Below are 16,112 nucleotides of genomic sequence, written 5' to 3' on the forward strand. Positions count from 1 at the left end.
CAGTGTCAGCAGAAACCTGGCCCCTCCCAAACTTGGTTCCTTCATGGGACCCAACAGATCTATGTGCACAAGATCAAAAGGTTTTGTGGTTACCCTCTCCACCCTGGGGTAACTGCACCCTCTTACCTTTGCCCGTCTGCAAGCCTGACAATCTAGGACTCTTGCACATTCCGCAATTCTACAACCTTTGGAAACCTCAGGTAGCACCTGTAGTTCTTCAAGACAGGCATGGGCTGTCTTCTTATGCCACACACACGAACATGAAACATGAGTGGGAACTGTAGCACGCAGGGCTTGTGCTTTCTCAACCTTCCCCTCACCCTCCAGAGACGTTTTAAGAATGAAGAGATCATTCTGCCCCTTTGCAACTCTGACCAGTTGCTTCCCTCCTTTGGAGATTGTACAAACATCATGTTCAAAGCAAACCTTAAACCCCTTTTTCAACAAATAAGGCACAGATAAAATACAGTGTTGCACTCCTGGCACAATGCAAACTTCCATCTGCTCCTGCAAAACAGAAAACAACACATTTACAATTTTAGTCACATTTCTCTTTGTCCCATTTGCAAACTGAACAGTTTTTCCAGCCGGAATTGCCTTGCAATTCCACATCTCGACTGCAGGGGTCTCTGGGATCAGGTTGCAGTTAGCTGCTGAGTCGATTACAAAACGAAAATTAGTGTGTCTCTCAGAGCTGTCCTCAAACAAAGCCATACTGGCAACAAACGTCCCGCTGCCCCCCCTCTTTGGGCTTTTGCAGTAGTTCTGTCTGGTTGTCTTGGCAACCAACTACCCCTTGCTCAGGACCTTGGCAGCTTCCGTAGAAGTAGCCTCCTCCGTTGCCTTGGAGACCGGCCTGGCCTCTGCGTTCCCACGCGACTCTTTAGGCCTTATCTTCACTTTGTCCAGGTGGCCGACCTTGAAGCGTCTAGCTCTCCGCCGCTTTCCAGACTTTGCATGATGACAACGATCACCAGTGGAAAAATACTGCCCAGGGCTCCTTTCAGCTGGCCTGGCCCCCCTTCTTCCGGAAGAGCCCTCTGTGCCAGCCCTGCCCTCGCTGAAACTGCGTTTCACTTCAGCACTCACAGTGGAAAACTTTTGAAACTTGCCTTTGGAATTCTCAGCCCCCCCGACTTGCACCTCAGGGACTGGGGCTTCAGCCATCTCCAGGCTCTGCATGACTCCTCCAGGGCTCTGGCATCCTGCTGAAGTTTCACACAAACTTCTCAGCACCTCCCAGGCAGCCCTTGCTGACTTTACGCCCTCCAAACTGGGCAAAAGTGATGCATGTACGCATGCTTTTAGCATAGCAAGCTCTCTTTGCATTCTCTGCTGGCTATCTTCAGGCAACGCAGCCTCAAAGCCAGTAATGTCTGTCCCTTCAGGACCTGGATTCAAGGGAAGTGGTTCTCTCTGGCTTACATTCCAAAGCCCAGTAACCAGGAACCAACCCCTTACTCTTCTGGACCAGGTTGCCCAACTTCTTAAAGTGAGCTTTTCAAGCGGAACGTCCTCAAGAACCTGGCTGTCTGCCATTCTCTCCTCTTCCCCGGGGCCCCAGCTGCTGTACTCACGTTTCACCAGTCAGCTCTTCGGCACCCGATTCCTCAGCTGCTTTTCCAGCTCTCTGCCTCAGCAACTCTTGCCTCTCTGCAGCAGGCAAAACACAGAACGCAGACCTCTGCCGCCTCAGTAGCGTCTTCCAGCTATTGCCAAGCTGACTTCAAACTTCAAAGCTCACCGGCAGACTCTTAGCAACAGTTTTATTAGCGGTAATTAGGTCCTCCATAACCTGTGAAGATCTGATAAGATCTTAATTGCACTGGCCATCTAATTGCTTTATGGCCCCAATTAGCCCCAGTGGTCCGGCACGCTCCCAGCCAAGCTGCGCAGACCTTTTTCTTCTCCGGTTTCGTCTAGCAGAGTAAAAACACAGCGGATCAAAACTGTCGCAGTCTGCTTCAGATCCAAATACACCAAGCACTGTGTATGTCCAAATTCAACAGTTCTTTATTGTAGCAAATATTTACAGCTCAGCATTTCCCAAAATCTCCTGGACTGCTAGCATTCATGGCTTCCGTCCGTCTCTCTCAGAGACACAGAGAGAACAACAACTAGAGCTCCTCCCTCCTTCCAAACGTCAGAGAATGGGAGGCACACTCAGAACAAAAATTAACCCAGTAAGTTCTGAAACCCAACATGGCTGCTAGCCATGGTGGCTATATTCTGCCTCCACAGTCAGAGCCAGTGCTGCTTCTGACCACCAGATGCTGTGGGTAGATCACCTTCCCTCCTGAATGAAACCAGGATAGCATTCTGGAATCCTTTTGCTATTTAATGGTTTTTTTAATTTTACAAATTACTTTGGCTTTTCTCCTCTTCCCCAGCCCCCCTGGTGCTGCTTCCATGATAACTGCACTTGAGTTGACAGATCCGGTATTTGTATGTAGGAATAAAAACAGTAGGAGGCACTTATGTAGATGCCACTAATTTAATTTAGCTTGATATGTAAGCAGAGCACGGGCATTTTTGCGCTAACCTGCTTGCCTTTATTTTACAGTCATCTTCAGCCTTCTTACGTCAGTTGCTGAAAATCCTTCCACTCTTCTCTTTGCCTGCCCAAAGACGGGCGCCAGGAGAGTGAACCTTGGGAGGAGAGAGGTCTGCAGACGCAACTGTGGAGAGAAAGAAAAAATGTGCTGAAATTATTTCAAAAGGTAAGAGGAAGGAGAGCATGTATACCCAACTGAAATAGCTCTGCGAGGCCTTGCATATGAAGAAGGTCATATCCTGAGAGTTTCTGGGAACCCCAAGGGCAGCACAGAACATCCATTTTCCCCACCCATCCACATCATTTTTGTGGACAATATGCTCTCTGAGTGGCGTGATTGCCATCGCCTCCATGATTGCTGCAGCAGTGTGTTGAAAACGTCTACCCATGTGGTCAGGATTCACTGCTCAGTTACATGCTGTACCTGTGACACCTACCTATATAAATAAGGAAGTTGTAATTGAAGGGAATGGGCTGGTTCTTAAATGGCAGGTTTGGAAGCAGTCTTTAGGTTCAATACTATAGCAAGCCCATTTCATTTACTGCCATTGTTGTTGTCATCACCACCACCACCATCACCACCAACCACCAACCACCAACCACCAACCACCAACCACCACCACCATTCATGAAAATTTCCAGGCCTTGTACAAACTTTTTTTTTTTAATGACACAGGCAACTTTACTTGGATTCTCAAAACTTAACTTGTCTTTGCACTGATGGACTTCATATTAATTTCATCCAGCCAACTCATTTCTCCAAATCAACTGTCTTTCACATTATGACAAGAGTTGTTTCAAAAATGGGAAGGAAAATTATGACGGTGGCTAAGCTATATCTGTCCTGCAATATCAAAATTATCTGTATATAAGGAGAGAGAGAGAGAGAGAGAGAGAGAGAGAAAGAGAGAGAGAGAGAATATTAAGCAGAGCATATTTTCCCTTTTCTGGCTCTCCAGAGGGGTGTGTGCATGTGCGTGTGAGTGCACGTGTGCAAAGTGCATTTCTTGGCCTTCCGTTTTGAATGGTTTGTGTTCTTTGCTACTGCTGCTGCTGTCTGTCTGTCTGTCTGTCTGTCTTTCCTTCTTTTGACCTGCTGTTGAAATGTGTTTGCATTCAATGAATTCATTTTTGAAAGCATTGGAGAAGCAGCTAATACATGCTTTTAATAGCAATAATGATGATAATCTTATGAAATCAGATGGAAAGTTAGACAAATGCTGACTTTTACATCTTATTCATACTTTGGATTATGATGAGTGTGGCCTGTTTTGATCATTTCTGTCCTGATTAATTTTAATGATATACTACATATATTGTGTTTTTTTTCTTGGCCAGTATTCATTTAGCCCTGTTTGGCTGCAAGATGTTGCTCTGCCACTGGCCCCTTACTTGTTTACTGCAAGGATTGCTGATCCTGGCTAATGCTGCAGAGTGCACACCAAGTCATGGCTGCATCATTCATTAAGTGTCACTTTAGCAAAGTTCGCTCATGCAGGGTTCATAGTCAGGAGACAACATAGAACTTTGCTTGTGAGTAAAATGAGAGGAAATAGCGGAGCTAAAATGAGAGATGCCATCATTGCAAGAAGAGTGAATAATGAATCGACCCTCATCTGGTGTGCCATCTGCAACATGCATTTCAATACTAAAATATCATTTATGTATCTTTTTGTGGCATCGTGTTCTTACTGATTGACTGAGCTTGTTTTGATTCCTGGGAGGGAGGAAACAATTTTCTGTTATTTCATGTTAGTTTGCCAGACATATTTTCCACAAGATAGAGTATTCCCAAACTGAGCTGTGAGAAATGAAAGGGAATTGTTGAATGTTGGAAGATTCAGGAAAACATAAAAGGAAATACATCTTTACACAGTTCGTAGTTAATCTGTGGAACTCAGTCCCACAGGAGGCAGTGATGGCCACCAACCTAGATGGCTTTAAAAGAACACTATACAGATTCATGGGGCAGAGACTATTGATGGCTACTAGCCATAATGGCTATGTTCTGCCTCCACAGTTGAAAACAGCAAGGCTTCTGAATATTAGTTGCTGGAAACCCACAGAAAGGGAGTGGGCTCTTCTGCTTGGTATTGCTTGAGGGTTTCCCACAGGCATTTGGTCAACAACAGTGAGAACAAGATACTAAACTAGATGGGTCACCAGAACGATCCATCCAGCTGTTATGTTCTTAAGTCCAAGGTCCCCATCTTCAGAGCAGGCTGCCTGTTTTATACCTGTCTGCATAACTGTTTCTGCTCTGCTTTCCTTCGGGGGGGGGGGGGGATGTGTGTGTGAGAGAGATCAGATCACACAAGCAGATTAGGCTGCTTGGTGGACTCCTGCTATGCTCATTCTTACTCTCTTACATACTTTTGGGAGTGAACTATGTCTCTTATTTTGATTCAGACAAAAGGGTGTGCCTCAGCTATCAGAAATTTTGAAGATTCTTGAGCTATAGGGAAAAGTTTGGGGAACGTGAGAAAGACAGGCTTGCCTGGTACCTGGTGGGAACCTCATTGCTGGTGGTAGCCGGCTGAATTTTTGAGGAAAACGCATTTTGGGGGTAGGGTAGTGTAATCTCTCCCCTGCCCCCATTCTCCATGTTAGTTGCACACTGCTTAATCCCAACATTAGATCATAGTGTGCTTTTGCAAATGCCACTTGGATTAGCGGGGTAATGGCAGTTAGTGAAATCTACTTACCGATATATGCCGCTTTTGGTGCAGAGGTTTACAGTTGGAATGCAAATATTTGTATGTAAACTTTATAAATAAGAGGCATCCTGAGACGGGGAAGCCAAATGGGGTTTAAAAATATAAATAGTGGGTCGTTTCCTGCCCTGTAATGCCATCCCAAAATCTTCTGTGTGATTGCACCCTTGTATGTGGCAGGGCCAGCCCTGATCTTGTTTTCTTCCTTGTTTTTCCAGCAGAGGCTGTAACCGTAGATGCACTCACCCAGAATTGTGTCCCAATGAACTCTGGGTCCAATTAAACCTGTTTCTTCAATAAAAGCACTCAAGTACATGGCTGAGATGCCTTTTCCCTGTAGTTAGGTTGTTGTTTTTCCAAAGCAGGGTCTTCTCATTGAATGGGGACTGCATAGTGACCTACTTTAACCCTGTTTCCCTGGTGAAGGCTTGGGTAGTTTTTCTCTTCCACTTTTGCTCGGATAGTTGTATAAGAGATACTTGAGAAAAACTCTAGTTGCGTGTTCAGACCCAGAAACCTCCCCCCTAAATAAATCCACACTTGACTCAAATTTTTGGTTTGGTTTTTGGCAGAATTTAGGCCACAACTTTATTGATTACAGAAAGTGACTGGTTTCATAGACTCTGGTTTGACTAGCTCCCTGCCTTGCAGGTAGCACTGACCCAGGGTTCCAGCATAGGTCAGCCAAGGGTGAACACCTGGATAAGCGGAAAGTCGGACATGGGCTAACTCCACCAGTGAGAGAGCCAGTGTGGTGTAGTGGTTAAGAGCGGTAGTCACATAATCTGGGGAACCGGGTTCATGTCTCCGCTCCTCCACATGCAGCTGCTGGGTGACCTTGGGCCAGTCACACTTCTCTGAAGTCTCTCAGCCCCACTCACCTCACAGAGTGTTTGTTGTGGGGGAGGAAGGGAAAGGAGAATGTTAGCCGCTTTGAGACTCCTGAAGAGGAGTGAAAGGCGGGATATCAAATCCAAACTCTTCTTCTTCTTCTTCTTCCACCACCCAAATGTCCCCCTGGACTCAGGCACAGGCACAACCCCCTCTCAGGGGTTGACCAAACCATTGAATCCCTGGATTCCTTTAACGGAATACCCTTTACATAGGGATGGACGAGAGCGTTCTCCCATCCCTATCACCTGAATGAGAGCCTATCCGCAACCTTACAAGTTGTGATGATTTGCTACGCGGCAGGCGAAACCCAAATGGCAACAGCCAGTCAGCCAAGTGGGGAAGATTCCTGCCGTGCCCCTGTCCCAACAACAGACAACACACAACGGCATAGCAAGGTCAAGCGCAAAACCCTAAAAGTAGGGAGAGGTGGGCGGGTCTCACCACAATACGTGCCCTTTTTAAGGGAGGACCCGATATACTAGAATCATAGAATCATAGAGTTGGAAGAGACCACAAGGGCCATCGAGTCCAACCCCCTGCCAAGCAGGAAAATCGTAACGTAACGGCCCTTATTTTCTCCTTCGATCCCTCCCTCCCTCCCTGCCATGATGCATTCTCCACTGTGGACTGAAAAGAGTATGTGTTTTGCACTTTCTCTTCACTGAGGATGCCACTAATGTACTGTGGCTATAGCTCCAGTGAGCTATAAGACTGTTGTAATGCTGATGGATAGAAGTTACCCAGGAACCTGGCACAGAAGCGGACATATTGCAGGTTTATTCCAATTCTGGTCATCCTGAGCTTCACTCCTTTTCTCCCTCCTTCCCTCCCCCCCCCTTACTTGTTTGGGTGAATCACAGCAATTTGGCTTCTGATCACCACCTCTTTTTCTTGCCCAAATCCCTGCTGTGAGAGCCCTCTCCCTTCCCTCCCTCCTTGTTTGGAAACTGTTCTGTCTCTGCCATACAAAAGTGTATTCTTAAACAGACTATGATGCTTGGGAATGAGGGCAAAAGGGTGGAAACCTTTCTTTGCCAAGCACAGAAAGAAAGGAACAATAATCACATCAGCAGCTTAAATAATTTGAGGCCACATGATCAGGGTGTGTAGTTTCAAGGTTGGCCAATCTGATTGTGGCAACCCCTGTGGTTTGCCTCTAATGACACCTGATGTTTTGTTAAGGGCTTGGCAAATAAAGTCATTTTGGACATCTGAGGGGCAAGCTTAGCGGTAAAGCATCTGCTTCACATGCTGAAGGCCACAAGTTTGGTCCACAACTTGCATCGGCAGGTAGGGCTGGGTTTGTCTCCTGCATGAAATCCTGCCAGTTAGTGCAGACAACACCAAACTGAATGGAGTAGTGGTCTGACTCAGTAGAAAGCCTCTTCCTCCATTGGAGTGTGGTGCAGAGCATCCACTGGTCTAAGACTTGTGCTCTGTTTCTTTTGAAAGGCTCTCAAGATTAGCAAAGAGATTTGATTGTTGTAATGTTAATTTTCTTCAGCCTCTCATGCAATCTGTTGCAGATGGAAGGCGTGACAAGTTCTTAAAGCACTGCCATACCAGGGGAGATAAAATGGCAGCTGATTGGCAGAATGAGCGCACTTTTGTTCTCATATTAAAAAGTTATTTTAATATTGTATTTTTAAATTGCTGTAACCTGCCCTGGGACCTTATGGTGGAGAACAGATAAGAAATCAAATTAATAATGAAATACCGATATAGATTGGTTCATATTTTGCATTTGCAGCCTAAGGTTCTTGCAACAATGCCTAAGATAATGTCTGTGGAACCCTTTGTGCCCCTGGGAAAAATACAATATGGATAATGCACATCATAGACTTGTTAAGTATACGTTGAAAAAATAGCATAGATATAGACATTGAAGTACTGAATATAAGGCACATTTATTTATTTTTTAATGAAAGTGCACTAAGATCTAATTGTAAGGGGGAAATATAGATAAACTAGGTAAACCATGGATGAGGAAAACAAATCCGGAAAATTCTGGTTGAAGCTTATACCAGATGAATCAGTGCTTATTCTGAGACTATATTGAGATGCGGACAATTATTGAGATAGGTCATAGAGATACCGCCCAAACACCTGCCTAATCCCCAGGCTCTGCAGTACCCCACAGGATGTGTAAGCTTTTCCATAACAACCACCTTCGCAACCTTTTAAAGCTCATTATTTATTTGGAAATTTGAACCATCTTTCTATCCTTGGGCTCTATCAGGTCAGGCTGCCACCACAAGGTAAAGGACAGAGGTTATTGAGGCGTCATTGATTTTAAATGTAGGGAGCAGGGCACAGAGCCAGATCTGGCTGGACTAAGTTACGAATAACGGTGCCTATTTACCTAAAAACCAGCCCAGAAAGCAGGGACCAAAGACCCAATAGCCCCGCATTACCTCCAGGGAGACACACACATGCACACAGTGGTACCTCAGGTTATGAACTTAATTCACTCCAGAGATCTGTTCTTAACCCGAAACTGTTCTTAACCTGAGGTGCGCTTTCACTAATGGGGCCTCCTGCTGCTGCTGTGTCGCCGGTGCACAATTTCCATTCTGATTCTGGGGCAAAGTTCGCAACCCAAGGTAACTACTTCTGGGTTAGCGGAGTTTGTAACCTGGAGGGTTTGTAACGCGGGGTACCACTGTGTGTGTGTGTGTGTGTGTGTGTGTGTGTGTGTGTATGCATGTACCAAATTGAGCATCAGATAGTAAAGGCTACCAGCTCACTTGCCAGTTGGGAACATTAATGCTATAGTGGGGTCCCACTGAGTTCAGTCCTGGATATGTCTGCATGTGATATGAAGCCAGACTGGTGTTTCCTAATGAGGGCAGGGACTCTCCCATTCCATTTATGCCCCCCCCCCATAATCTTATAACCAGAGAAAGGAAATGTTTGTGTGTGTGTGTGTGTGTGTGTGTGTGTGTGTGTGTGTGTGTGTGTATAAAATTTTATATGCCAAAGCAAAACCTCTCTAAGCAGTTTTTGGGGTATATACGTGCATCAACATGCGTTCGTGTTGCGTCAAATAAATATAGTGTCAGACTGCCCTGATCCATGGTGACATTTTCCACTAAGGTGAGATGATGTTGCAGCAAATGGAAAATTAATCTCAGGGACGGGCAGGACCTTGGACAAGTGTCATTCAATGGGGGTAGGAACAGTGGTGGAGCTTCATGCTCCGGCACCAGGGGCGGAGAGTAGGCAGGGGCGTGGCTGGCACATGTCCTGGGGGCGTGGCACACTGCTCACAGGGGTGTGGTGCGCATACTGGGGGGCATGGCGTGCCGCCTGCGGGGGCCAGCCACAATGGCACCCTACCAGGATCGCACTGCCAGGGGCGATGTGCTCCCCCCGTCCCCCTCTTCCTCTACCAGTGGGTAGGAAGAACAGATTGTCCCAAGCAGGGTCATGGAACAACAAGCAGAGCTCTAAATTAGCAAGATCAGTGATGACTGTTTGCCAGACCCACTTAGTGTGGCACCTGAGCACTTAGAAACCAGCACCTTTTCCAGTAGCCTTAGGCTACTTCTAGGCAGCAGGGTTTAAGCTTCTTTGGAGAAGGTTCCTCATATTCTCCTGAGGAGTTTGCTGCCCAAGGACTCTTTCTGTGTAAGGATGCTGCATCTGAGGATTCAGAATGAAGACCCTCATATTGTAAGTTGTGTCTTTGTGCTGAATGCAGTGGTGACGGGGGGGGGGGGGGCAATGCAGAGAAGTACTTGGTGATTCAACAGTTGCATTTGAAAATCATTCAGAAAATTCCACCCTGGTGGAAACTGAGTATTGTCTATTGTCTTTTGCTGATAAACATCCAGTGCCACTGTTCAGCAAGGTTGAAGGAGCCAGAGAAAATACATCTATGTTCTCTGTTTTTGACCTGTACACACTCACTCATGACCGCATGCATTTCTTAATGTTGCTTTCAGATTCTTGATGTAGTTTCGTAATTTAGAGTTTTATCGTTTTATAACAATAGTCATGTTGCCTGACAGGTATAAGTAGCAATTAGCTAATATCTGTGTGACTCCCTCCTCAATGAGCTATGTATGCTTCTGTGTATATATTATAAAGCAGCATTAACCCAAGTGTGATGAGGAAAACCTATAGCTCTCCAGATGTTGTGTTGCTTAGCATGTAAGTGATCCCTGACACTACTCACAAAACTGAAGTTCAGAATCTTAGGGGGAAGAGAGTGGCAATGAGTGGCCATCTTCTTTTGGTTTACTTGCTTAGTGCATTTATATCTCAACTTTCCCCCAGAGTTCAAGGTGACACACATAGTTCTTCTCCCCGTTTTATCCTCACAACCACCTTGTGAGGTGTGTTAGTCTGAGAGTGAGTCACTGGTCCAAAGTTACCCAGTGAGCTTCATTGCTGACTGTGGAATTACACCCTGTTCTCAAGATCTATGCAGCTTTTATCAAAAAGATTCATGTACATTCAATATCAGCAGACCCTGCTCGCTAGTAGAAACTCCTGTTTACTTACCCAGAGCACAAATGCCTGTCATTTGCCATGTTAAGGCTTCAGTCCAACCGTTCCTTCAAAAGAAAGAGGCAGGAGGCATTAGGTTCTTGGATCAGTGCCTCAGCTCGTGCTTAGCCATGCAGTTCCCTGCTGTGCCTTTAACCCTTGACTTGCTTATGGATCACTCAGATTTGTGCAGAAAAAGAAACCCGAGTTCAAGTACCCTGGCACGACAGGGAGAGGGGCTGTGAGGGGGTAGCACTTCACCTTACCCCATAGTCAGAAGCTGCATCCTGAGTCAGAGGCAACATTTATAAGGCAGCTCTGCTGTTCTTGCAGTATTAAAATATAGACAGGGAGTTTTATTTAATAAAACATATGCACTGCTTCATTGTATTGTAAAAAAACAAAAAACAACAACCCATAACCTCAAAGCGGTTTTACTAAAAAAAGATCAATAGAATTATCAATAAGAAGAATTAACAAGAAGAACTTAAGACTTTCAGAAAGTTAAAATAGTAATAAGCTAAAAACAGATAAAAACTTGCAAATGTGCTTGTGCCATTAATTTATTGATACAGATTATGATGATTCTTCTGGAGTTCATTTTTCCTATGCACCACAAATCTTCTGTTGCATAACAGAAGACATTCTCTTCACTTAGCTTTGGTAAGAATTGTGCTTTAGCAGCTCAAAGACCTGACTCCTTTTCTTCAGCATTCCCACCAAATTCTCCCCATAAAGCTCTTAATAAATCTGCATTTGCCATGAGGCTCTGTTGCTGCCTGAAAACCATTGAGGGTGCATCAAAATCAATAATGGCTGCAGAATGGGCTGATGGGTGAAAAGGGTTTGCATAGAGGTAAAGCAGGACAGCAGCGGCAGCATAAGGATGAAAAGACTGCATTGCCTAATGTGCAAGGAGCAAATATAATCTGAGATCGCAACAGGGGAGATGACTCTGTAGAGGCTTCTACAGGAGAGCCTGCAGCCTACTCTTTATTTGATTAATTTCATGCTTAGTGTGGCTTCTCTTTATTCAATATGAAGTCAGAGAGGGTATGAATAAATGCAAAAACTGTAAGGAGCACAGAATTGGTCTGTCCTCCCCACTCAATCCAGCCCCCAGCCCCCCGCTCTAGAATGTCATTTTGTTCCTGTATAGTTTCTTTGTGATATAAACTGATGCTTGGACTAACGGTAGTAGTGGAAATATGGGAAGAGGCAATTAGGAGTTTTCACTTAAAACTTGCTGCTGTATGTAAATCAGCTGATGCTAGGCTGTGTAATGTGGTGGGTTTCTTCAATAACCACATCATAGTGATATTTAACACAACTTTACTTGGTCATAAAACTGGCTACTGGGGAACCTACAGAAGTAGAGTTCACAAGCCTATAAATTACACAGCCTTATATAAATGCATGAGACGTGGGTGGCACTGTGGGTTAAACCACAGAGGCTAGGACTTACCGATCGGAAGCTCGGCAGTTCAAATCCCCATGATGGGGTGAGCTTCCGTTGCTCGGTCCCTGCTCCTGCCAACCTAGCAGTTCAAAAGCACATCAGAGTGCAGGTAGAGAAATAGGTAAAGCTCCGGCGGGAAGGTAAAGGGTGTTTCCGTGTGCTGCTCTGGTTCGCCAGAAGTGGCTTAGTCATGCTGGCCACATGACTTGGAAGCTGTACGCCGGCTCCCTCGGCCAATAAAGCAAGATGAGCACCGCAACCCCAGAGTCGGCCACAACTGGATCTAATGGTCAGGGGTCCCTTTACCTTTACCTTACTAGGTGCAAAATGTTGGTTCTCCAGCCAAGCTATGGCTGCTTCGTGAAAAGTTTTGTGTAAAGTAGTTTGCCTTGTAGATCTGTCCCTTTTCCCCACCCCACTGAGAATTGCAAAGGAAGAAGAGATTGCAGTAGCTTGACGACTCATGAATCGCCAAGTAGCTTGAGCACCGCAACCCTAGAGTCGGTCATGACTGGACCTAATGGCCAGGGGTCCCTTTATCTTTATATAAATGCATCAAAATAAGCATATCCTCCAATATTTCTCTGATGAAAATAGGGACGTCCCATTCCATAATGATAATTTTACTATTTATACCCCACGCACCTTACTGGGTTGCTCCAGCCACTCTGGGCAGCTTCCAACATATATAAAAACATAATGAAACATTCATTTAAAAAAACTGGGGGGGGGGTCACATTACTCCTTACCCTCCAACATTTTTCCAATGAAAATAGGGACGTCCTAAGGAAAAGCGGGATATTCCAGGATCAAATCAGAAATTGGGATGGCTTCTCTAAATCAGGGACATCCCTGGAAAATAGGGACACTTGGAGGGACTGAATTAAGTCGTATTTGCAGAGGAAAAGCATGCCTGCATTATGTGAGCTGGATGCCTCCTCTCTCAGCCTAGCTCAAGACTGAGCTTTTCCTGCACAAACATTATCAACACATTCTTAATACACTCTGAGTAAGCAGATCCTCCCAACAATATCCTTTCATACTTTCTTTTACAGTTTCTACATATTTTCACATGTAGCCTGTCTATCAAAGCATATACCACAGTACACGCTCTGTATACACTCTGCATCCAGTGTTCTCTCATCCCTAGTTTAGAACCAGTGTGCACAAGGTGTTAGCCTTGTGCCATGTTGTTTCTTATGAAATACTGTGTTTTTATATTGTTTCTCCCATAGAAGCTTGGATCTGAATTGGGAAAATAACCAACTTAACTATATTTTAATCTGTTAATGTCTATGTGGTCTGAGGATACCGCTAGAATTATAACATAAATTATCCTCAAAGGCCACTTTAACAGTAGGGTTGTCATATTTCAAAAAGTAAAATTCCTGACCCCAACATTGTTGATCTTTTTGGGGGAAACCTCTCCCAAAATAGTGATTTTAAGCTTTTGGAGCTGTTTCCGCTGCTTTTTCCATCGCATTGCCAAAAACCTATGTGAAGGGCACTCTGCTGCAGGAATTAATACAGTGGTACCTCTAGTTATGAACTTAATTCATTCCGGACGTCTGTTCTTAACCTGAAACTGCTCTTAACTAGAGGTGTGCTTTCACTAATGGGGCCTCTTGCTGCTGCCGCTGTGCTGCCAGCACACGATTTCCATTCTCATCCTGGGGCAAAGTTCTCAATTCGAGGTAACTCTTCCAGGTTAGCTGAGTTTGTAACCTGAAGCGTTTGTAATCTGAGGCGATAGTAGCTCAAAGCACCACTGTATGCCCTCTGGTGGTTGGTCACAAACCTGCCTCTTCCTTTGCCGAAATGACTGCCGCACGTACGCACGCACACACGTGCACAAACACACACACACCACTTAGAGTAAAACAACAACAACAACCCTTCATACACAATATTCATACATGGAGATGACTTAACTTGCAGGTTGAATGTGCATTCTGACATGGAAATACCTTCCTGGAAAGAATTTTATAACATGTGAAGTAAACTTCCCCCTGATAGCAGATGTTGGAGCTGCTTTTGGACTCCACCTACTGACTTTGCTGTGCAGTAAAGAAATACATGCACAAAATGGCACCATTTGTTTTTGTTTGGTGGGTGCTTTGGTGGGTTGCTTGCTGTGCTCTGGCCTCTCTTAGGCTGTTCCAACAGCCATCAACATCAGAAGAGCTCCTGTTTGCTTAGTGCAGCTTCTGTAGCCAGAGAGTCTCATTGTGCAATATACTCCTTCCCTGAATGAGGTGGAAAATTAGGTTTGTATCTCATTTCTGCCTTTATTATTCTTACACTTCTCTCCCCACCTCCATTTCATTGAACATGGCAGAGAGGCATTTTTACAGGAAGATGTTTTCTTTCTCCAAAACGTTTACAGATTATGCCTCCATTTTTGTTGTTGTTGAGGGAAGGATCCCTCCTTCCACCAGAGGACGCGAGGATTTTACAATTTACAAAGCAGCTTGCAAATGCCAAATTATTAGGCAAGACTTGCTGCTGATTTAGGAGGCGGTTAATGCTATCAATGTGCCAAGTGCCAGTAGAGTGTTTTTCTGCAGATGGAATGGCTGAAAATATTGGAGGAAATCCAAAAGTTTAATCAAATTCAACCAGTTTTCCCAACTGCAGAATTCTCTTGGGGAGGGGAGTTGAGGTGGTGGACTGTACCATTGCTTTTAGAATCAAAGGGAGGGGAGAGGTTTCCATGGGTGGAAATAAAACTGGTTCTGTTAGCACAAACTTGAATATGCAGGTTTCACAGTGCAATTTGCATGTGCCCAGCTGAATAGATGGATGAACAGGTTCTTAAGGCAGCAAAAATCGGGCATTTCTAACACTTTTAAAAGAAGAAGAAGTAATAATAGAGGGTGGTGGTGGTTTTCGAGTTAGTAAGGCAAGGGTGCAGAAGAAGCTTTGATTTCCCTCTGAACTGATTTCATTAAAATCCATGATGACCAGAAGGGGGAGGGGAAAAAACCCAGAGCCTGCTAATTGGCAAGAAAACATCATCTGCATGGAATATAACACTGCAGACAGGAATCATGACCATGCCATCTATAAGATGTAAGCTTTAAAAAAAAACCACACAAAAAACCACACGCAACTTAGACTATGGTCAAATGCAATTAAGTCCCTTTGTTGCAGGGCATATTACCAAATAGATGCCCCATTGTCACATGAAATTATAATTGCACGATACAAAAAATGCTGCCCTTAGTGCATTAAGTTGTGTCATACTTCATAATGGAATTCACTTCCCAAAAAATGACTCCCTCACTTTTAAACCTACAAATACATTTTCAATACAGTTTAGAATACAGTTTAGAAATGTTTAAACACAATCAATCCAGCCAAAGCCATTAAATGACGCTTAAAAACAGAGAAAGCAAAGTGGGCTTTAACTTCAAATCTAGAGTCCAGGTGTGATGAAATTCACTGTCTTGACAGGAAGCCAGTCCAGCTTGCATCCTGCTCGCACTTTTAGCTCCATGTATGTGGCTTCATGTAAGAAAATCCTAGCCTTAGCTGCATCAGGGAAAATGTATGCATGGGCATAGCCAGGATTTATTGGGGGGACAGGCTTTTTGTCAGGGGGGCCAGAACCAAGTTATTGGCAATGCAATTTGTCAGTTAGTTAAGTATTTTTATTTATTTACTTGACTTGGGGGGCAGCTGCCTCTCCTGACTACGCCCATGAGTGTGCCCTCTGCCTCTTTGAATGTCCTTTACAACATGATGCTGTCCAGGTCTTTTAGGCTGCTGGGTTGCCTAGTGCTGGGTTGGCTAGGGCTGGTAGGAGTTTCAGATCCTGGTTTGATTACAAACCAGAGTTTAAACAAACCACAGCTTCCTGAGTTCAGGTGTAGTGGGGAACTGCAGCTTGATTAAAATCAGAAATGGAAGCTTCTTATATCTTCCTCTGATGCACAGAAGAGGAATAGAAGAGAAGAGAATATGCAAACCCAAGTTTTGTTTGCACAGTGGGAAA

General features: G+C 44.7%; 1 protein-coding gene across 2 annotated transcripts in view; it reads left to right on the plus strand.

Moving 5' to 3' along the window:
• Window positions 1-16,112, plus strand: part of NEXMIF (neurite extension and migration factor) — a 233,617-nt gene that overhangs the window by 176,475 nt on the left and 41,030 nt on the right. Inside the window, exon 4 of one of the 2 annotated variants that reach the window (XM_079961208.1) lies at window positions 2,564-2,720. The exons of the other annotated variant lie outside the window; for it this stretch is intronic. The gene's annotated coding sequence lies outside the window, so the exon portion shown is untranslated. The remainder of the gene's footprint in view (window positions 1-2,563; window positions 2,721-16,112) is intronic. 2 annotated transcript variants of the gene reach the window in all.

The sequence above is a fragment of the Podarcis cretensis genome (genome assembly GCF_951804945.1).
Source record: "Podarcis cretensis genome assembly, chromosome: Z".
NCBI lineage: Eukaryota > Metazoa > Chordata > Lepidosauria > Squamata > Lacertidae > Podarcis > Podarcis cretensis.